The sequence below is a fragment of the Atractosteus spatula genome, chromosome 4 (assembly GCF_055471065.1).
Source record: "Atractosteus spatula isolate fAtrSpa1 chromosome 4, fAtrSpa1.hap1, whole genome shotgun sequence".
NCBI lineage: Eukaryota > Metazoa > Chordata > Actinopteri > Semionotiformes > Lepisosteidae > Atractosteus > Atractosteus spatula.
In genome coordinates this window covers 15,613,547-15,637,548 of record NC_142709.1, presented here as the reverse complement: position 1 = coordinate 15,637,548, position 24,002 = coordinate 15,613,547, and the positions used below count along the sequence as shown (strand labels likewise).

Below are 24,002 nucleotides of genomic sequence, written 5' to 3'. Positions count from 1 at the left end.
GAGTGCACCACCTGAGGTAAAGATGATAACAAGCAGGAACTCACAGACTGCTTTGAAATGACTGATTGGTGTGTACTCCAAGATTCCTCCACTGACCTTAAGTATACAGAGGTGGTCACATCCTACATCAATTACTGTGTGGACAGATGTAGTCCTACCAGGAAGATCCAGATATATCCCAAAATCATGGATGAACAAAGACATTCACAATCAACTTTCAATCAGGAGACACAGAACTGTACAAAATTCAAGGTATGACCTGGAGAGAGCCATCAAGCTAGCAAAACAGGATTACAAGGACAGATAAGAAAAACAGTTTGGGGGCACCAACTCAAGCTGCATGTTGCAAAGGTTGCAGACTATCATGAACTATAAAGGCAATGTTAACAAAATTTCCTCCACTGGAAATATCTAACAGATGACCTGAGCCTCAAAGTGGGTGTAGAAGGTATACAGAACACCAAGTCCGACATCAAGGCTCCCAACAAACCATAAAATCAGCTGGCCCAGACAGTGTTTTCTCTCATGTCTTTAAAACCTGCGCAGGTCAGTTATTTCCTGTATTTACAGGTATTTTTAATCTCTGTATCTGTCAGTCATATCAGAATGCTTCCAAAAATCCAGATTCCTTACTAACCCATCAACGAATCTAAATATGAAGAACATGGTAAAATTCCAAACCTTTTTTAATTGCGTTGTTGTTTTATGTTGGTTTTAAGGCCATAAGAACAGTCACAAGCAAGATGAAGCCATTCAGTGCATCTAGCTCAGCTGTACACACATTTTGGAATTTTGTTTTTGATCAGTGTTGGATGCTTTAGAGAGGAAGAAGCATCTCTCCTTGATGAAAGAGATTTCTCAATCAGCTAATGGAAAGACTGCAGATATTATTATAGTCTAAAGCAAAGCAACTTGCTTGAATCCTCAAAATTTAAACTGAGGACCACTGTGGCAAAGAATCGATTTAATCTAATTTATAACTATGTCACCCATATGTCAAGGGTGAAGCGACAAGCCTCATTTATAAGACTTCCAGAACAAAGTCTCTTTTTTGTTGGAGTGATGGATTATTAATGCAAAACTGAACAAACAGTAGTCTTCACTGTCCTCTGATCACTCTTGTGGTGGGAGGAGACACCCAGCTCAGCAGAGGAAGAGTATGTTTTTCAGGTAAGATACCACCAGGTACTCATGATTTGGTTGGCTTGTTTATGAAAATAAGGCCAATTTGTGCTATGGCTTTATTTTCATAAACATAAAACAAGCCAAACACATTAAAACTGAACTTACAAGCTTCAATTCACACAGAGAGGATTTCTTTTTTCACTTATGAAGCAATTTCATCCCACTCAGTTTAGAATTAAGCACATATAGAAGGGCAATGAAAGGGGCAAATGGAGGTCCTTATCTTGAACAGTCTGTGTGTGTTGAACTACAACCTGCTGCCAACCTTATCAGTCAGACAAACACAACAAGCCAGGTGACTTTTAAAAATCAGGAAGGGCAGGCTCCAGGTGCTCCAGGTGTGAACAGATGCTGTATAATGCATAACATCGACTTGGAAAGACCAACTGACTGCTATAGGGAGTGAGAGTAAACAATATTTATATCAGTAAGCAGAATAGCTGCCTGGATCATTCATTGGTTGGGCCCTAAAAGAGTTTAGTCACTGCTCTGGAGTTAGACTTTTTATGTCTTTTTTATTTTATGTTTGTATGCTCTGTGCACTGTAATAAAAGCACTTTTTCACCTGTACCCGAACTCACAGCTTTGAACAAAATATAAGCTTTGTAAAAATAGTAACTAATAAAAACATAAGCCCTAAGAAATCTTTCTGTGAATAAATAAACAATTTAAGGGCATCTCAGTGTCTACCAAACCTCATTAAATATTTTTTAAGCTTCAGTTAGTCTTGCCCATCTACTGGGTGCAAGTTTCTCTAGCCATGTACTGCATGAACTCTGAGAGTGTAATAGAAGTGCTGATAAACTGTGCAGATTTAAAGTGGATTTGCTGGTTCTCCAAAGAAGAGAAAATGTTATCCCATCCTGCATTCCAGCCAGAGAAAAGAAGAAAAAAAAACACACCCAAAGAGGGCTTCACAGCCAACAAATTGTCTCTTTTCTTCTCTTCTCTTTCCAGGATGGAATAAACCTTTACTTGTTCCTTTGCAGCCTCCACATGCTGACACAGCTCCCTACTTGAACTTTATTTTAAAACTACTCTTTGTAGTAGAAAATCCCTAGTTACCTTATTGTTACATCAATCAACAACAATAATAATACAAAAACTACAAGAGTGCACATACACTACTATTATCAGCTCCCACACCAACCTTATTTTACTAGTTAGAACTTAGAAATTAATTATATAACTAGAAAACTTTTATTAACCAGCTTTTAACACATAATAAATTATAACATTAACACAGGTTACACATTTAACAAAAATAAGGTATTTTAAAATTGAAAGTAATAAAAATGATTAATAACAATAATAATAAACAGGATCTCCTTTACTCCCAAATTTTAGCAAATCTTCATTTACAAATTACCACATTGAAACCTTTGTAGAAATGAATTGCAGAAACAAATATGAAATCAAGAAATAAAAAAGTGTACACAATAACAAGGGAGAAGAGATCAGTAAGGCTGGGCAGAAGGAAAATTTTTATTTAAAAAAGTTCTATAAATCATAATTATTTTCACTTATTTATTACATTTGATTATTTATCGACCTCAGCTATGTTGTAATCAACTTGAACTTTGAAAAGGAAGGAAAACAATGCCTTTTAATGCCGATTACGTGTAAATGATGAGCAGTCTTTTGTACTGTACATGTGCTTTCATGCTTTCGTTTGGTCATAATCCACAGCTGCAAAAGAAAGAGCTGCTGAAGGGAATTTGTCAATCACATTTGAAGTGAAAAACCCTATCATAAACACTAGAAACATTCTGGGAGGACACGATGCGTTCTTTCAAACAAGTGATGTACCTACATATTTGGATTTGGATTAAATATTTGGATTAAATGTGCATGGAAGAAATCCCCCCAAAAAAATCCCATTTAAAACGGGTCACAGTCGTTGCCTACGTTGTCTAATCTAGGTTAACAGTGAAAAATACGCATTGCATATACATTTTGAATTCTCATGCTGGAAAATTATTCATGTTCATTAAAAACAGGACGAGGCTCTCCAGCATTTACTCCTAGTGACGCCCGTTTTATATTATAACAACTCGCAGAGCCAGTCAGCACGCTCTCGAGCACTCACCCCTTCTCTCTCTGCAGTCTTTGGACGCTAGAACAGAAGGAAGCTTATTCTTCGTTTCATTTCAAAGTGGAATGACTAAACAAAAATTCCCGGAAAAACATCTTTGAATCCTTCTTATTTTACACAATTCGCTTTCTAATCTTACAGCAATTCGATTAGGCACTCACAAGATACCTACGCAATAAAACATGACGGCCGCACAGCTGCGTGAAGCGAGTAACACTGTAAACATACGAAGTGGTTTCCTATTGGCTGAAGAAGGCTTCACAGCCGAAGCGTTTTCTCGCTTCTGTTTTTTTAGCGTATGGGTAAACCTATTACTTGTTCCTCTTCAATGAAAGTGCTGCTTACTCTGCTGTAGATAGAGACTAAGATAAAAAAAAACATTTAATGTATAGTATTATTAAATGTGAGCCAATGGCTGGAAAAACACCGATACATGGTTGCAGTCACGATAAACAGCCACAGACCAGAGAGGCAACAGAAAGGGGATTTTTGCCGTGTGTGCACCCTGGCGACTAGTCAGCTGTTAGTGTTAGGCAGGTTATAGGTTATAGCGGTAGTTCAGGTTAACAGAATGATTATCGTGTTGTTTCAACGCCTGTACTATGTAAAGCACTGCCCGTGGCCGGTGACAGGGAGCCCTCTGTCACAGTGATACTCAGCAAATATTGAATTAATTCATCCATCCGTCTTCCAGTACTGATCTCCTGTACTGATAAGTGTCTTGTTTCTTGTACACGTATAGTGTAGAAATTAACAACCCAGGACGACGATGTGACACTCGAACAAACACTTTTTGTTTCCACAAAATAAAATGCTTTCAAGTTCTCTAGCATAACACCTACTCCCTTCCTGTACTTATTGTAAATATTTGTATGCATCAGCTGTGAAACTGCATGTTGATTGGTGGAGGGCTAAACGGGAATAAGAGTTGCTCAGGGTAACAGGCCATGGTGAAAGTAGGAGCTAACGGGTTCGGAGTTACAGGTTAAATAATAAAGAAACAGTGTGCTTCATATGTTTCCATCTTTTCAATGAGGTGTTTGTGAAATTAAATTTTAAATCAACCCAACACTTTGAGCCACAAGCTGACATGCTCACCCTGTGTTTCATTGCATTTAGAAAGAAATGACCACAGAAACTGTAGACCACTTCCACTTAATATTTTATTTAAAATACTCTAGTGTCCATATAGTAGGAATCATATTATCTAATGAATATTTGATAATAATTAACTTATTTTATATAGCACCTTTAAAGGTGGCTTCTCAAAGTATCATTACAGAATGATAACAACAACAATGAAAAAAACAACATTCACAACTAGAATACACAATGGGGTACTGAGCAGAGGAGTAAAGAATGGAGCCAGTTAAGTAAAGGCTCTTCTAAAGAAGAAGGTTTTGAGTCTGGATTTGAAGGAGTTTAGAGAAGGTGACTCTCTGATATCCTTGGGCAGAGAGTTCCAGAGCTCTGGGGCATAACAGGAGAAGACCATACAGTGTAGACGGACTTGGGGGACAGAAAGGAGACCAGAATTAGAAGAGCAAAGGTTGTGAGGTGGGGAGTAGGATAATAGTAGTAGAGACAGGTACTGAGGTGACAAGCCATGGAGAGCCTTATAGATGAGCACGAAGATTTTTAAGTCAACACGAAACGTGACAGGAAGCCAGTGCAAGGACTCCAGGATAGGAGTAATGTGATCACTTTCACTAGACCTGGTCAAAATTCTGTCCGCCGAATTGTGAACATACTGGAGATAGCTGAGGCCATGTGATTTTAAAAGCTGACCAAGCGGAAACATGTAAATGCTGAAAAGTAGGTGCAAAAATTATAGTTGTCTTGACTACTACTTGTACAGTACATTCATTTGCATGTAGTGTGAATAGAATTTGTAAATTCACACAGCCCTGAGGGGCACCCACACTAAGAAATCGTAACTCAGAGAGAGTATTGACTATGACATACAGTGTACAGTTTGTTAGAAATGATATTAGGATTAACACACATCTACTTCAGCTTGTTAATAAAAAGATGTGGCTGCAGTGTATTAAAAGCAGAGCTGAAATCAACAAACAGCAGTCGCATATAGTCATTGGGGCTGTCTTGATGTTTAACAAGATGCATAATGCTGCTAATGCATCAGTGGTAATCATAGGATATTGCATATCAGTGAGAAAGTGTGGTAATAATAAAGAAAATGTATGTTATAATCAGAGGTTGTGCTCTACAGTCCTTCTAGTTTAAAACAATATCAGGTCAGAGAGAATGAAATTAAGAAATTGAATTGAAAGTGAACGATGCAGAAAGATACCGTCGACGATGGAATTTAAAATTACTTGGAGCTAAGGAGGAACGCAATTAGGACATTGTTGCAACAGTGAAGGGTATCTCTAAAAGGACCCTGCCGGACCAGGAGGACGTGATATCAGCTATTGACTCTGTTCACAGGCTCGGGAGAGCGAACATGTCTGGGCAAGTGCGTCCCAGATCGATTATAATACAGTTCACCGCGAGGATGGCGAGGGACATGCTGTGGCGAGTGGCGAGGGGGAATGAGTATTTGAATGAAAAAAAACTGAGGTTTGCAGAGGACCTGTCCGCCGCGGACAGGAGCACCAGGAACCAGCTGTGGCCCCAGGTTGAAAACATGATATATGTAAAAAATACAATTTGATCACATAATTACTTAATTACCTCTGGTAGTTAAATGCTTTTTTCTGTTGCGTTTTTTTTTCTCTTGTACATGATTCTGATCCTCTTGTTGTATTTGTATTTGTAAATTCTATACGTTTAATAAAAATTAAAAAAAAGTCCCTGGAGGGGGAAAGAAGTCTCGTGAGTGAAGTTGTGTCTGTTACATTTCTAATAATAAGCTTTTATTTAACCAGATCAATCATCCGAGAGCAAATTCGCCTGCTAGGTATTGCTACAATATGGTATAAACTTTTTAACCATCATCTTTTGTGCCGTAACATTGCTGTACTATTTTTCAGTACTGTACCTTTCCTTCTCACCGCCAGTGAGTGTTTAATCGCATCAAGAATTGTTTCCCATACCGAAGGATTCCGCAGTGTTTTGCGTCTAGTAGTCTATACAGTAAGTGTAAGCAATTATTATTAATTATTATTATTATATTATTATTGATTCACACCCCATCCTTATTGCTATTATGGGAATAGGGAATAGGAACTCCAATCATGCTGATAAAACTGAACCCTAACTTCTTTCAAGAAATGGCTGGATGAGATAACTAGATCCATTATTTACTAACTGCCACATGTATGTGTAATCTTCCGTTATAAAACCGATCAATGAACTGAAGGGCAAAGAACCAGGACCTCACTGAAAGACTGCTACTGTGCATACAGGACTTGTGATACTTTAAATAACATTTAACATTTGTTAAATATAATTTAGTTTAAATTATTCATTAGAAGCGTATAATACTTTGCGTTCCTTAAACACACCATGAACACTCTATAACCAACAATACTGTCAGCCAGACTCTTGTAAAATATGAAAGCATGGAAAGATAATAAGTTAACCTTGTGTAGCTTAGTATAACCACACTCCTGGAGTGGTCAGCAGTTTCCTAGACTAAAAAAAAGTAATTTGCCTTGTTTTACATTCTTTTTTGGAATAAGAATTTTGAAACTAGGTTGTTCAACAAAAGAACTTCTCTTTACTAGAATTCAAAAGTAGTTATCTAAAGCAGAAACTTCTGAAATCTAACTTGTGGTCATCAGACCTGCTGCCTCACAACTCTTGGTCCCAGCTTTTGATTCTGAACTGTGGGTCTTGTGTGGGGAATTTGCATGTTTTTCCCCAGACTATTTGCGTTGTCTCTGTGTACTTCTCTGTTTCTCCCCAAAGTACAAACACATGCTGTCCACATTAACTGGGTTTCCTAATTGCTCTGCAAATCGTATGCATGTTTGAGAGGATGCATGCATCTGCCCTGTAATGGACTGACGTCCTGTCCATTGAGTATTCTACCTTGTAGCTTGTGATGGACTGATGTTCTGTGCAAGGGTGCATCCTGCCTTGTGCCCTATGATGGACAGGCATCATCTGCAAGATTTGTGCATGTGCTCCGTGATGGACTGGTGTCCTGTCCAGGGCGTGGCTCCTGCCTTGTGCCTAGTGCATGCAGGGTTAGGCTCTGGGTCAAGGTGACCCTGTGACGCGAGAGACTGCTGCATTTTCTGTTTCACTGAAACTTGTCCGAAGCAAAATCACCAGTGCTGCTGTACAAGCCACTGGATTCACGCTTTACAGAATGGATCACACACCTGATATTACCAGCGAGGAAAAAGGAGGTGCTTTATGATTAATAGGTTTGGTGCACTGATATAGAGATTCTCAAATCTTCTAATCCGGAACACCTCACTATCAAATGTCACCCTGACTGCTGATTATATTCGTATGATTGCCAATGCTGAAGTGAGCTGTACAGCATCAGCAGAAAATATGAAAACATGCACACAGAAGCTGTCTCTATCTTGGCAAGGCACTGTAATCTTTAAAAAGTACAATTAAAGTTCTTTCAGCACATCTCTGTTCCCACAAGCTGCAATAACACACCAGATCACTGCTACGCTACCTTTAGAGGAGAATACCACTCCATCTCACATCCACGCTTTGGAAAGTCTGACCACGTCACCGTGCTCCTTCTTCCTGTTTACAAACAGAAGCTAAAGAGTGCACCACCTGAGGTAAAGATGATAACAAGCAGGAACTCACAGACTGCTTTGAAATGACTGATTGGTGTGTACTCCAAGATTCCTCCACTGACCTTAAGTATACAGAGGTGGTCACATCCTACATCAATTACTGTGTGGACAGATGTAGTCCTACCAGGAAGATCCAGATATATCCCAAAATCATGGATGAACAAAGACATTCACAATCAACTTTCAATCAGGAGACACAGAACTGTACAAAATTCAAGGTATGACCTGGAGAGAGCCATCAAGCTAGCAAAACGGGATTACAAGGACAGATAAGAAAAACAGTTTGGGGGCACCAACTCAAGCTGCATGTGGCAAAGGTTGCAGACTATCATGAACTATAAAGGCAATGTTAACAAAATTTCCTCCACTGGAAATATCTAACAGATGACCTGAGCCTCAAAGTGGGTGTAGAAGGTATACAGAACACCAAGTCCGACATCAAGGCTCCCAACAAACCATAAAATCAGCTGGCCAAGACAGTGTTTTCTCTCATGTCTTTAAAACCTGCGCAGGTCAGTTATTTCTTGTGTTTACAGGTATTTTTAATCTCTGTATCTGTCAGTCATATCAGAATGCTTCCAAAAATCCACAATTGTGCCACTGCCCAAGAAGATCAAAATAATATGTTTGAATGATTACCACTTAGTGGCTCTCATATATTGCCATATACAGTATAAACTCCACTATCTCAGACTCCTTCAACCCTCTTCAGTTAGCATACTGCTCAAATACATCTACATGCTGTCTTCAAACATTTAGACAGGCAGGGGGACCAATGTTAGGATGCTATTTATATATTACAGGACTACTGGATTTCCTGATGGGCAGACAGACCACAGGTGGTGAAAATTGGCAATATCTCCTCTACAGTAACCCTAAATACTGGAGCTTCCCAAAGCTGTCTCAGCCCTAGGCTGTGCTGTTTGTTCACCTACAACTGTACAGTCACTTATAGCAGGAACCACATTATTAAGTTTGCTGTTGACGCCACGGTTATTGGGCTGATCAGCAACAGTGATGAGATATAGGAGCGTGGTAGAACATCTGACAACAAGCTAGCCTCTGAATGTCAACAAAACAAGAACTCATTGTAGACTTCAGGAGACCCTGAGGGAGTCACATGCCAATCAGTATTGAAAGCACAACAATGGAAACTGTCAGCTGCTTCAAATTCTTTAGACTGCAGTTCTACGACAATCTGGATTAGTCTCAAGGAAGCCAGTCTGAAAAGCCTCATTTATAAGACTTCCAGAACAAAGTCTCTTTTGTTGGAGGGATGGATTATTAATGCAAAACTGAACAAACAGTAGTCTTCACTGTCCTCTGATCACTCTTGTGGCGGGAGGAGACACCCAGCTCAGCAGAGGAAGAGTGTGTTTTTCAGGTAAGATACCACCAGGTACTCATGATTTGGTTGGCTTGCCTATGAAAATAAGGCCAATTTGTGCTATGGCTTTATTTTCATAAACATAAAACAAGCCTTCTTCAGGTGTGAGCTAGAAGGCTTCACGGCCGAAACGTTGTTTTATTTCTCCCTTTTTTCAGCATGGAATAAACCTATTACTTGTTCCTTTGCAGCCTACGCATGCTGACGCAGCTACCCACCTGAACTACTAGATTATTAAATGTACACTGGGGAACCCCCACCCCAATCCCCCAAAAAATCCCATTTAAAACGCGGCACAATCTAGATTAATAACGCAAAATGCGTGTGCAGTGTTCTCGTGTTGTGAATTTATTAAAGAAAATTAAAAACCGGCCGAGGCTCTCCAGCAGATACTCTTAATGATACTATTTAACAACTCGCAGAGCCAACGAAATTAACCACCACGCACAGCAGCAGCATCGCTCTTACGCTTAGAACCACTCACCGTTTCAACCTCTGCAGTTTTTTTATGCTTGAACAAAAATAGACGGATTCCTCGTTTCATTCCAAGGTAGAGGGAGTAAACAAAAAAATCCCGGAGAAACATCTTTGAATCCTTATTTTTTACCGTTCGTTTACTAATCTGCTAGCGGTTCCATTGCCCAAAAGTACGTCCCCCCGTTTACAACATCCACGGCCTCAACTGGGCTGGACCCCTGACGTCACTCGACAACCTAAACAAGGTTTAAAAAAGTCCCTTTGTGGACGGGAAGCAGATTTCGCTCCCAGTGACTGCTCAGTTAATGATTATGTTTGGTTTTATTTGTTATAGCAGTATATACTAGTGTTTATTTAGTGTTAGTTTGGAATTGTGTAGTTATGTATTAAGGACTGTTATAGTTCTGGTTCTTTGGAAAAACTCAATAATTTAGACAATCTTAGAGTTAGTTATTTGCTATTGTGTATGTCTTTTTCATAAATGCCAGAGGTACTCGAAATGTTGTAAAAATGTTTTGTAAAAAACTGAGTGCTGAGTTAAATTTTTTACAGGAAACGCATGCATGTTGAAAAACTAAATTATATAAATAATTGAGAAATATTAAATCAAGGAAAACATGATATATGTAAAAAATACAATTTGATCACATAATTACTTAATTACCTCTGGTAGTTAAATGCTTTTTTCTGTTGCGTTTTTTTTCTCTTGTACATGATTCTGATCCTCTTGTTGTATTTGTATTTGTAAATTCTATACGTTTAATAAAAATTAAAAAAAAAGTCCCTGGAGGGGGAAAGAAGTCTCGTGAGTGAAGTTGTGTCTGTTACATTTCTAATAATAAGCTTTTATTTAACCAGATCAGTCATCCGAGAGCAAATTCGCCTGCTAGGTATTGCTACAATATGGTATAAACTTTTTAACCATCATCTTTTGTACCGTAACATTGCTGTACTATTTTTCAGTACTGTACCTTTCCTTCTCACCGCCGGTGAGTGTTTAATCGCATCAAGAATTGTTTCCCATACCGAAGGATTCCGCAGTGTTTTGCGTCTAGTAGTCTATATGTAATTTGTGTGAGATTATGTGCAACAATATACCAGTTTTTGATTTATTTTGTAATTTTATCAGCACATTTCTCTACAGAGAGTGGTTCGCTTTATTACTTGTGGTCCTGGGGTTACTCTCCAGCTAAAAAAATCAGAAAATCTTTTTTTAAAGTGTTCATTTTGTTGTGTTACGACCGGAAAACTCGACAGATTGGATTTTGTCTTTTGCTCCATACAACATCCTTAACCATGTCCTTGTGTTTAAAAATTTGGAGCTAAAAAATAAATTGGTTTAAAATAAAAACCCTAAAAATTATTGGAAACATATTCACTCCCTAAGCATTAACACTCAATAATATGCCCTGCCTCAACCAGTTGCCTTCAGAATTTGCAATTGCAATATGTTGACTGGATTACAGTTGTGTGCAATTAAAGTGGTAACCATTCAGACTGAACACACCTGTCTTGGTCAGGTTAAACATGCTCTCCTATGGGAGTTGGACATTACATACAAAGCGATATAAGGATAAAGGAGCAACAACTAAGTAACAGACAGAAGTCAGCTGAGGGAATATATAAAAATATTTAAAGGCACTGATTATCCCACTGAGCACTGTTAAAGCAATTATAAGCCATATATGGAAAAAAGCCTGCATGAAGTCTTGTCTTGACTATATATAAAGGCATGTAGTAGCATCTGAAATGATGAGGAAAATTCTGTGGTCTGATAAAAAAAAGAGTTATCTGGCCTTTCAAAGTACATAAGCACAAAAGCATAAACTCTATTAAGTGTAAACTTAAGCGTAAACTCTAACTTTTATTAAATCGCTATTTAATTTATCATTATTGAATAACCTTAACCCTAGCTCGGACACTCTTAGATTCTTTATATAAAGCTGGACTTTAAAGCAACTGAGTTGACATTTGAATGTTTTGTGCCAAGTTAGGATTAAAATTATCACTATAATTTGATATCATAGTGTTGCCTTTAAAATGCAAAGAATAAGAAAGTTCAGCATGTGGAAAGTGTTTTTTCAAACACTGGATTTTTGTCTATATTTTGATCAACCAGTCAACAAAAAAAATCCAAATGTGGTCTGAATTTTTTTGTACAGGTAAACAGCAGATATCACATTTCCTGCATTTCAAATACACCCAAAAAGACAGCAAAGGTATCAAAAATTGACTATGTACTGTGGAAACCTTAACCCTAACCCTAGTTTGGACACTCCTTATATAAAGTTTCTCTATATAAAGCCCAAGCTATAAACTTGGTGGCACAAACTACAACTTCTAAATGAATTATTTTCCTTTATGATACTTGTTCCCAATTGCTCCTCATATCACCTCCCTGAGTATAGTGGTACAGGGCTCACTGTAGGGAAACACTGCCCCCAGGTAATTTGTGTCTATTTGATCTCAATCTCAATACGTGCAGTTCATTAGCAGCATACCAGTTTGTGTGAATACCATAGGCTTTAATCATTAAAATAAGCAGTACAGTATGTTGCACACTGATATTTTCTACTAGATCAGAAATACTTTGAATAAGAATTCCTGTAAATCCAGCTCTTCTGGTGACATAATTCTTGGAAAATGAAAATGCAGGTCAAAAACAAGTAAATGAGTCTCATGACTAATTCGATTTACTAAATCTAAATATATAAATTACTAAGTTATAATTATACTAAATATATTTTCAGACATTTCTCATTTTCTTAGTAATAAAAAATATGAAGAGTGTATGCTTAAAATACTTTATGAATAAAATTAAAATAAAAATCATCTATCTAAATCTGCTTCATACTAAAGATCATAGTGACTCAGTTTACCCTGGCAGGCACAATTGCACAATGATTCAAGGAGATATAGAATAGTTTGTTAAATCAATCAGGGTGTCTAAAATGTTTCTTCTCCCTCTTGTTATGGAACAAACATTGTGTTTTGTACAGGGAGGTTGTAAACAAGTTAAAAATAAGCCTGGGATCACCAAACACTATAGTACTGTACACAGGATTTGCAAAACATCTTGTGATTCTGTTCCTCTTGCAGGACTACATGACAAAGAAGATGTTTATAGTAAAGAGAGGCCCTTCTCCAAAACAACAGTATGATAATGTTATTGTTAACTACGTCTATTCATTTCTACAAAATAAAAGATATTAAACATTTTGTTGGGGGCATAATTATTTTTATTGAAGAAAATCATGGAAACAGAATTAAAATACAGAACTGAAAAATACAGCTAGGACAAGTATCCACACCCCAGAGTTCTTAAGAATTAAATGTTTAGTTGCTCCCTCTTTTGTAGCAAAAAAAGCTGCAGGTCTTTCACAGAAAGTTGTAACCAGCTTCGGGTTTATTTTTTGCAGGTTAGTGAGGGAGCAGTGGTATATAGCATTCTTCAGTTCCTGCCACATATTGCCTATGGAATTTAAGTCTGGATTTTGACTGTCACACCCCACACTCTCCCTCACAAATGCCCTTGCATTCCCACTGTTTCACAATCTCATTCCTAATTGAACCAATCACATTCCCACACGCACCAGATTCCTCAAATTCTCACTCCCAGACCAATTATCCAACTACATCCATTTTCCTTCAGTATTTAAAGTTCCCTCACACACCAACCCATATTCTCTATTGAGAAGCCTCCTGCAGAATTTTCTTCTGAATTCTCTCTGTGTGTTTCTAAGCCTTCTGATTGATCTCCTGGTACCAAATCTTTGCTCCTGCCTTTTGACCACACCTTTTGGATTTTGGCTTTGGATTGTCTTTTGGATCTCCCTGGTTACTGGACTCATTGCCTCCCTAATTGACCAAGCCCCTGGATTTTTGTGCTTTCTGTGGTATTCACGGTTCTGCATAAGGATCCTTCTATTCTACCAATTGGTTTCCTGACAGAATAGTGAGCCATATTAAAATGGATCCAGTGGACCAGAATCAATTTTCTGTTTTCCAAGAACACTCCCGGAGCCTGGGCCTGCTAACTGCGACAGTCCAGCAACTAGTCGACCATGTTGCACTTGCACCGCCTCCCCAACCTGCAGTTCCTGTTCTTGTGCCCCTGCTTCAAGCACAAGTTAATCTTCTACCCCCTCCTCCCCTGGAAAAATGTGATGGGGACTCCTCCAAGAGTCGGGGCTTTCTGACCCAATATTGGATGGCTTTCCACATCTGCCCAGACTGCTTCCCCACAGATGGAGAGAAAATTGTTTTCACGGTATCTTACCTCACTGGACAAGCTCTGGATTGGGCCACACATCTCATCTCTCGAAATGCTCCTGAAAAAATGCACTTTCCATGTTTCCAGAATCCACTTTTTTTGGCTACATCCTCTCACCACTGGGCATGGAAATTGACCCTGTCAAGACCGACTCCATATAGAACTGGCCTATGCCCCAGAATTTAAAACAAGTTCAATGGTTCCTGGGGTTTGCCAATTTTTACCACCGTTTTTATAAGGAATTTCAGCTCTGTCGTCTCCCCTATTACCACCTTGACCCGAAAAGGTACCATTCAAGGTAAATAGAACCCTGAGGCAGACCGAGCTTTCCTTCACCTCAAGAGACTGGTCACTACAGCCCCCCTCCTCCGTCACCCAGATCCCAACCTTCCATTCGTTCTGGAGGTGAATGCCTCAGCCAACGGAGTTGGCGCCATATTATTTCAATGTCATGGAGAGAAGGGTATCTTCCACCTCTGTGCCTTTTTTTTTTCCCAAGAAGTTGTCTCGGGCCGAGACTAATTATGATGTTGGAGGATGAGAACTCCTGGCTATCAAACTCGCCCTGGAGGAATGGAGACACTGGTTGGAGGGGGCCTTACACCCTTTTACTATTCTTACAGATCATAAAAATCTCTCCTGTTTACAGATTGCCAAACGCTTGAATCCACGCCGGGCTCGCTGGTCGCTTTTCTTTTCTAGGTTCAATTTTTTCATTACTTATACACCGAGATCCAAGAATCTCGCCTCCATGACCCTCTTGGCTTTTTGGACCCTCCTGAACCTATTATACCCCCTGAGAGACTCTTTGTTCCTGATGCCATACACTCTACTGTTCTGCACTGGGGTCATGATTCACATTTTGCAGGCCCCCAATTCATTTCAAGATTTTGGAGAGCTTTTTGCAAATCTCTTGGGACTTTTACGTCTGGTTATCATCCCGAATCCAATGAACTGACAGAACCAACCAGGACCTTCAAGCTTACGTCTCTGCTTCACAAGATGACTGGGTCTCTCTCCTCCCTTGGGCTAAATATGCCCATAATTCTCTCTCTTCCTCCACCACTGGGATGTCCCCCTTCTATGAATTTGGAGACGTGCTAGCTCTGCCCTTCTTAAGACATCCTTGCGACAGAAGACTGCTGCAGACTGTATTGACCTGTGCCCAGATTACAACTAGGACAATTCGTCTGGCTGTCTAAGGGGTAAATTCCTTCACGTATATTGGGACCCTGTTATATTGGACCTTTACGCATCATCTCCCAGCTCACCCCCGTTACCTATCGCCTCGCCCTTCCTCTGACTCTCAAGGTGCATCCCTCCTTCCATGTCTCTCCTGAAACCCTACAATAGATCTCCCCTCTCCAGGCCTCGACCACCTCCACCCCCACCACGACTCATCAACGGCCTATCTTCCTACACGGCCAATAAGATCTTGGATACCCGCTGGCTCCGGGGCTACCGGCAATTTCTAGTCGACTGGGAGGGCTATGGCCCTGAGGAACATTCCTGGGTCAGGAATGATGTATGTATTTTTCTTGTTACAATAAAAAAGTAACCGTGGGTATTTCACTCGCAGGCTCCTGTGCATCCTACTCTGAAGGTAAAATACGCACTGTACTGGATGCTCTTTCTAAAATCGCATACTTTTCTAATCCCCACTTACTATGAGGATCGCTGTACTGGTAACCGCACTTTGCACTTTCGTTAAACCCACGCAGAGTAACCCAAACGGTTAGGTTCTGGAGCTCTCGTACTGCAGGTGAAGTGTGTGGATACTGTAGCTGCTGCAGTAACTAGAATTTGTACAAACCAGCTTAGCAGACAAAAGGTCCAAAGATAAATCCATAAAGATTAGATTGGGTCTTGTTCCTGTTCTCAGTCAATTAATCACCTTTACAAAGGTTTTTTTCTTCTAGAAAGACACACATCCAGATATTGTTTCCCTAGAGTTAAGCACAATGCGGTGACAGCAGGTGTGTCCCCCTCCAACATCCACAGTTTACCAGTTAATAGACTGTTGGGCGTTAGTTGCACAGGTGTTTGGCAACACGAGGGAAGCACATGCACAGTGTAATAACAGAAAGGAGACAATCCTGCATAAGAACAATGAAGGGAGCATACTGGAGCCAGCAGTCTGAGCTTGTTAATAGCACCTCTTTGTTCACCATTTTTGCATGCTGATATAAACCGAAGCAAAAAAAACCCACTGCAATTGCTGTATTTTTAATACTATGCATCAAAAGAAATTTCAATCAACCCCCCCCCGCCTTTTTAAAAAAGTATTCTGATTTTGAATGCTGATTGAAAAGTTCTTGGAGCCCCTTTGATGAACCGATCTCTCATCACTCGAATGACCTTGACTGTAACAAACACTAAATCTCTTCACTAGTGACACAGTAGATTGAGCTCGGCTGGTGAAGCGTGTTAACCTGTTGAATCCTGGCGAAACCCAGGAGTTTGGGGGTATAAACAGAAAATGCATTTGTTCACCGGTCTGTGGGTTCTGGGTGCAAACAATAAATATAAAGTAACAGCTGGTGGGTCAATGTCCTTAAAGAAAATAACTGCTAACACAGTCTCTGCTTTGTTATCAAACATTCCTTTTTCACCCAGTTCATCTTACTGTTTACTCTTTGTCCTCCATACCCAGAGGTCATTCATTCATTAACCTGCCCCACAAGGCTGCTCTACAGCTTGAGTGCACAAGTTCACAAAAGGTCACAATGTAATTAAAAACCCGATGAAGAGCAGCAAGAGTCACGTCTCCTTAATGTGGAATCACGTCTAGTGTAAATACTTCATGAAGCATTGCGTCTTCTGTTCTTCCCTCCACCAACGTCCAAAAACGATAGCAACTTATCCGGCCATATTTGTACACAAAATATGATACATTTAGTCGTACGAAAGATTATGTCATCATATGTATGCACCATGTGAATTCTAAATTCTTTCCCACGATCCACTGCAGTAATTCTTGTAGAATCTGTCCACCCAGTGTGGAAGCAGAATACGACCTGATGGGGGAGTTTTTACCAGTCACTTATTTTTTAATCAAAGCTTAGAACAAATTACACGGACCGCGTAGCAGGCAAAAAAGAAATACTGTAATAATTGTCTTTTTAGAATGTATTACATTTCCCTATTTTGTTGTATTTTTGAAAAAGCTACAGTAGCAACAGGTTACAGCAGGTCAGTGAAGTTCAAAGCCTTCAAAGCCGGCTCGCACAACCTGTAATGTCGGCCGTATGCGTTACAATAATTAAATATAAATTATAAATAAAAAATAAATAAACAATCCAACACAACAATAAATAATGGATAAACATTCAGACCATCATGAAAATCACCATAATATCACAATGCTAGATAAAGAGTTAAGAAAGCAATGCACGCGAAATTAATGTATTTGGAGTAGTTAGCATCATTTTCTCAGTCTGAAAGAAAACAAAAAGGGCCCGAAGGAGAGTATTGCCTGCTTGTGCCACAAGATGGAACCATTAACCCGATTTTAAAACGGTTCCTCCACTTCACAGCAACACGCTTACTATAATTATTTTAGCATTATTTGTTGTTTGAATTAATTTGACCCATAATAATAATTATATTTATTATTACTGAATACACATCCTTCAATATGCATAGGAAAGATGAATATTAACAGACATTCATTTAATTTTCATGTTTCACATAGAATATGTTATAACCAAAGTGTAGTACTTATATCACATGAACTTGCAAACGGACTACAGATCTTGTCTAGTCTGGCAGTGACAGAGATGCCAGTTAATGTTTCTGGTACTAATAGTTTGTTGTGCCTTCATCTCTGACATGTAACAAATCAATTGTTATTCTATGTAATCATGCATGTTTTATGACATGGGCAACATTAATATGTGCAAAAAATGTCACTCCTCACATGCAGTTATTGAAAAGCAGCTGTACCCTAGCATATGTCTTTTTGATGTTGCAGAATCCAAAGCAAAATACAAATAGTAAAAAACAGAGATCCAATTAATTTAGTAAAGGCTACATTTCTCCAACATTGTTAGCTTTATTATTGAAATCATACAGGTGTATGATTTACAATATACTGTACGTATGGCGTTTTTTAACAGATGAGTCAAGATGAGTTCAAATTGTAACTTGCATCTCCACTCTCCTACATATAAATACTCAGATTTCTACACCTCTCCTTCACCCCAACTTCTCCCTTGCAGCTGCCTCCCTAGCTTGTTCCTCATAATTGAGGGGAGTTGATGTCAGAGTGTTGATCTTTGACCAGAACTATTTTTCCTCATCCTGGCAAGGTAACACCAAACATTATTTGTGTTTAGTATTAAGTACACTATCCCTTTATATGCATGTTTCACCACCATTTGAACAACTGATTCTGAGTGATTCTTTTAAGAGAAACTTTGAATAAGAACTGGTGCTTTACTAATAAAGCAGTTGGAGTTGCACAGGAAGTGCTGACTGAATATGATTAAAAGCTCTATGCTCAGGCCTTCAGATATACAGATATGTATTGTTTGTAGATAATAAACCACAAGCAAGTCTAAATGTTTATTCTTTCACCTACAGTGACACAAAGAGTGCATTGGAAAAATCTTGACCTAATTCTGAGGCTCACAGGTTTCTTTGAGTGCATTATGAATAAGAAATGTATAAGAGACATACAGCAGAACTTCTTGAACCTTAAAGTTTCTTTCTGTGTTTTATGATAATTATAGTAACAATACCATAATTTAAAATTAAAAAAAATCAATGTTTATGCATTTAGATTTATGGCAGAAAAAGTTTGTTAAATACTTAAGAACAAAACTACATATCCATATTTTCTTGTGCAGAAAAATGGTTTCCCAGTTTTACTTTGAAATATAAAAAGCAAGGTCTGTCTGCTCACTGAACTGATTTTTACAAAATGGATGAATGAAAGCATTTACAATTTGTAGACAGTTTTATGTACAGAAAGTAAAGAAATACCACATTTAAAACTACTGTTGGGTTAACCCATAGTTAAAATTAATTCTTTGAATTATTTTTCTTCCATTGCACAATAAGTGAGAACTATAAAAATACAGATTTGTTATCAGTATGTTACAAGGGGCAAAAGAGGATTAACCCGTGATCTTACTGTGTGTGTTATTCAATTTTAACAGTTTTCCAGTTTTACCATCACTGAAGTATTTGATCCTGCTTTACTTTCTGTTTCACTGTCCTATAAAATAACAGGAAGCATATGAAGAAAGAGAACTGCAAAACATATCCCTATTTGTATTCTTAGAAAGCACTATGCTAATCTACAGTATCTTTCATACTGCACTTCTGAGTTGAGATCTTGATGCAATTGGGCACTGTAATACAATCCCTCTCTAATTATGCTCTTGTCACGACCACCAGCCAGCTGAGATCAACACGTAAGCGAGCTAATCAGCACCAGCAGCGGATTACTACTAACAAGCGCCGCCGCACGAGTTAACACACCTGCAATTGCTCTTCCGTGCGGCACGCCGGGTTATTTATACCATTCTTACCCGAAGCATTGCTCGGTATTGAGTTCTCTACTTGTTGCTCAGCCTAGCGTTCTTACCCCCTCCCCTCTGGCATTCTGCCTACACCTTTTGCCTTCGGACTTCGGATCTCGTCTCGCCCCTTGGATTGTTTGCTATCTTTGCCTGTTTCGGATTTGACCCTGTAGCCCTCTTTTTGACCACGATTCTGCAACACGTTTTGGATTGTTCGCCACCAGTGCCTTTACCGGATCTCGACCTACCTTCGCCTTCAGACTACGACTCAGCTCCTGGATTTGCTCGGTACGCTTACTTACCTCCCTGCGACTCCTGCATCTGCATCGGATCCTTTTCACCTCTACAGAGCAGCGTTACAGCTCTGCTTTGTTCTCCACATCATCATAGTTATCTGCCCCAGCTGCTGTCTGGGAAGAAGCATGTTGTCTTGCAGATGGAACGCCATTGGATAATGTGCGCTTGGTCCTGGATTTTCTCCTGATAGGATCTTCATCATCAAATACAGTATTTGGCTCCTTGCTAGGACCAGCTCTTTGGGAATGAACACTTCTAGGCTGATCAGGGAGACTGGGAGGAGCAATGCTTGGCAGAGAGGCTGTTGGCGTGACATGCTGTGAACACGAAAGAAGAAAGCAGTTCTAACAAACTGTTGTATGGCCAGATATGTACAAGAAAATGCATAGTGAGGAAAACAAACTCCAGAATAGTGACATTAAACATAGCAATGTTGTGAGTGATAAAACTTCCGCAGGACCTCTGGGCCTGAGTTATAATTATCAGCCTTTTGCAACAGGTTTTGCACAGTACACAAGGGGAAATGATCAAATATGGAAGTTTGGGTCTGCTCCCTTTTGTGTTTGTGTTTTTTCTGATAACAGGGCTGGGGCATCAAAAATATCACTTTAAACTTATATGAAAACAATAAAAATGCAACCTTCCTTTCTGGATGTCTTGTGGTGTTATGCTTGTTGCAGGAAAAGCAAACTACAGTACCTGCAGATCACATGGATACACTTCCCCATATGTAAGAACAGTGTCAAAAGCCTTTAGGACATAGGAGGTTAAAAGGTCTAATTGGAAGTATATAAAGTCCAACACCGAGCACTATGTTAAAATATTTTCATTCCTCTAGGCACAGGGACACTGCCGCATTAAAGGAAATACAGGCTTATACGTTTTGCTGAAAGTGTCTGTTGTCTAAACTGTACACCAGATGGCAGACTCGGCTACAAGCAAAGTGTAAAACAGTGTGGCCCGGGTTTTTGTCTTGCTAATTTAGTATTACTGTGCCCTCCGGAAGGTTGAAGAATGTGATTTCTCTTCTTTCTGATATATATGTTATATATTTAGGGACAGCATATCCTGGATAAGCACTTGAATTCCCGGGAAACTGAAGCGTTTTCTGACTGATTCTAAAAAGACCGGTCTTTTCTCTTAGTTACTACTGAGTAATTTTGCTGCCGTCATGTCTGAAAGAAAAAAAGTCCAGGCTTTATTTTTTTATTTTAAAGGAACGAATTCCAAAGTCGCTGAAAATAAATTTAACTACAAAACAGTGATCGGATTGTCCTGTCAATATTCAACTGGTTTGGGGCAGTTTTAATTCCTGCCCCACACTGTATGGACAGACGCTTTCATATACTGTATTTACATTAAATGAATTTTACAATAATTTCCAGTTTCAGATACACTACAGTATATACTAATAAGTAACAACGTGCATTTTTTAAGGTTCATCAGTGCTGACTGGATAACAAATATTTAATAAAAAAATAACATAACTTAACCTTTTGCTATGTAAATTTGAAAGATCTCCAAACCTGATCTTTCAAAGTTCGTTCCTGACGTTTTCCTATTTTACTGTAGATTAAACTTTCCCATTACAGTTCAGTTACTATGGTCTGTACTGGCTTAACTGTAAAATGTACATTGAGTAAATGCATGAAAATGATAGAGAATCCTTGTTTTCTGATATAGTTCAGATAGTGTAACCTGTGTTCATGAACTTTATTTTGGTGTAAAATGATGTTGTTCTACATAATTTTTTATTTTAGTTTCCAGGGGAAAATATCCCAAATAAATCCATTTTAGAGAGTGATGTTTTTGTCTCTTCTCCAAGGAGTGATATATTTTTCAGAACTTGCATTTGTCTACAGTTTGATAAAAAATGTTATCTGTGAAATTTAAAATTGTTAGAATGAATTGTAGTCATTGTCACATTAATTGAACGTGATGTAAAAGTCCAGAATTTATCTTCTGGTGTCTTCATCTTTCCTGACTGAAGAAAAGTGTTCATGTACAGAGGGACAAAGGTGAAGACCGATAGTGAAGTCTTATAAAATACTCAAACTACTTAAAATACTTAAGTTACTTAAAGTACTGCATCACAAAACACAACACTCAGAAACTAGAATATCACAGGGATGTATCCTAGGACCTCTGTTCTTATTTTATATCAATGATGCATATCTGTATAAAATGGGTCAACACCTGGAAGATGACGGTTACTGTAGATACTGTATGTGTAGAGCATTGCACGCAGGTCAACTTTAAACTGCCTATTGTATATTATAAATTACAATAATAAAATGGGAAACACTGAACTTGAAGAAGCTCCAGTTCTTATAGGCCCGATGAACCTTGATACAATTCAGGTTTCCTACAGTACATTGCTACACATACAGTATAAATGTTGTGGAAATAGAAAGGCAAGGAATTTGGAATGTACTGTATAAATTAGTTTTTGTTGCATTCCTGGACAAATAGGCTCAGGGTCCCATAATCCTGATTTTCACAAAGAGGTTAGAAAATGGATGGATGTATTCAGTGTTTTGTGCAGTATCACACCGTTACATCTTTGGCAAAAGTAAAGAGAAGAAGGGTGTAAGTATCTGACCGATCTATTCGAGTAACAGCAGTTTTGAGCAAATGGGTTCTGTTAAATAATGTCTTAATAACAGGAAGGTTTCCTTCCAGGCTGCTCAGATGCAAGTAACTCAACTCACGGTTAATCAAGTCTCTCCACCCCACAGTCCCCAAGTACCATTAATAGAAAAGACATTTTTGGACCACCACACTCTACTTAGAAAGATGCCTGAACATAAAGCAAAATACAATGACAAAGTTATGGTCTGCAGTTTGTAATATATGGTGTTATTTAAGGGATATTCGGGATGAGAACAAATTGTAATCTTGCTCCTCCTGTAACAGATCCAAGTGATGAGGTATGAGGATCCTATGCAGACGAAGGAGAAAGTAGATACAGAAACACAGGTGTCCAATCCAAAATGTTAGGCGAGTTCGTAGTCAAAAGCAAAGGTAGCTCAAAAGCCGAAAGAAGTATCACAAAAGGGTTTTTATCAACAAGGCGAGGTAGGAGCTCTCTAGGAGAGGAATCAATACTGAGTAGCGAGAAGCGAGTCTAGAAGGTTTAAACAGAGCTGCGTGCTGCACGGTAGAGCGGGTGATGATGGATTAACACGTGCGGCGGTGCTTGTTATTGTTACCTCGCTGCTGGCACTGGTTAGCTCTTTTGTGGGTTGATCTCTGCTGGCTGGTGGTAGTGACACCTCTGCTCTCCTATACTGTATATTAATAGTTACTGGCTGCTCACAACTGTGCATCTTTTCTATGCCCCTCTCTCCACACCAGCTTCTCCCTTGCAGCTGCCTCCCTGGTTCATTCCTCGTAAGTGAGAGGGGTTGTCATAGGTCTGATCTTTGGACAGGACTGGGTTTTCTTTAACCTTGCCTCGACAATTTAACGCCAAACACTAAAGTCTTAAGCACTCCACCTTAATCAGTCACTAGAATTGACATGAATAACTGAAGCTACAGTAATGCCCTCCACATTGATGATTGCAATATGTGTTTGTGTGTTTCATCCACAATACCTATAGCAGGCTTACAAACTTCAAACGTTTTCTAGCCGTATCAGTCAGTACGTTTCAACAGGAGTGAGTCTTTTAAGAGAAAGTTTGAAAAGAACAGGTCCTTCACTCTAACAGAGCAATTGGAGTTGCACAGGAAGTGCTGACTGAAGATGAGTGTACGCTCAGGCCCTCAAACGCAAACACATTGTTTGTAGATACTAAACCACAAACATGTCTAAATGTGTATTCTTTTACCTACTGTGTCACAAAGAATGCATTTGCTAAAATCTTGACGACATTCTGTGGCTCACAAGTTTGTTTCAGCACGTTATGTGGTCTTTAAAATGTAATGACAAGCAAATAAATTTTGACATACAGTACAACCTGTACCTTAGTGTTATACTGTATTTTCTGAGAAATATATTAAAAGCATTTTAAGCAATGGAATGA

General features: G+C 38.9%; 1 protein-coding gene across 2 annotated transcripts in view; it reads right to left on the bottom strand.

Annotated features, from left to right (window-relative positions):
* LOC148835913 (nectin-3-like protein) overlaps positions 1–10,080 on the bottom strand; it is a 73,179-nt gene extending 63,099 nt beyond the window's left edge. The window contains exon 1 of one of the 2 annotated variants that reach the window (XM_088912992.1): positions 9,885–10,080. The gene's annotated coding sequence lies outside the window, so the exon portion shown is untranslated. Of the gene's footprint in view, positions 1–3,274; positions 3,474–9,884 lie in introns of those variants that run through there. The other variant, XM_088912993.1, reaches the window with a different exon arrangement.
* Positions 10,081–24,002: the final 13,922 nt, after the last annotated feature.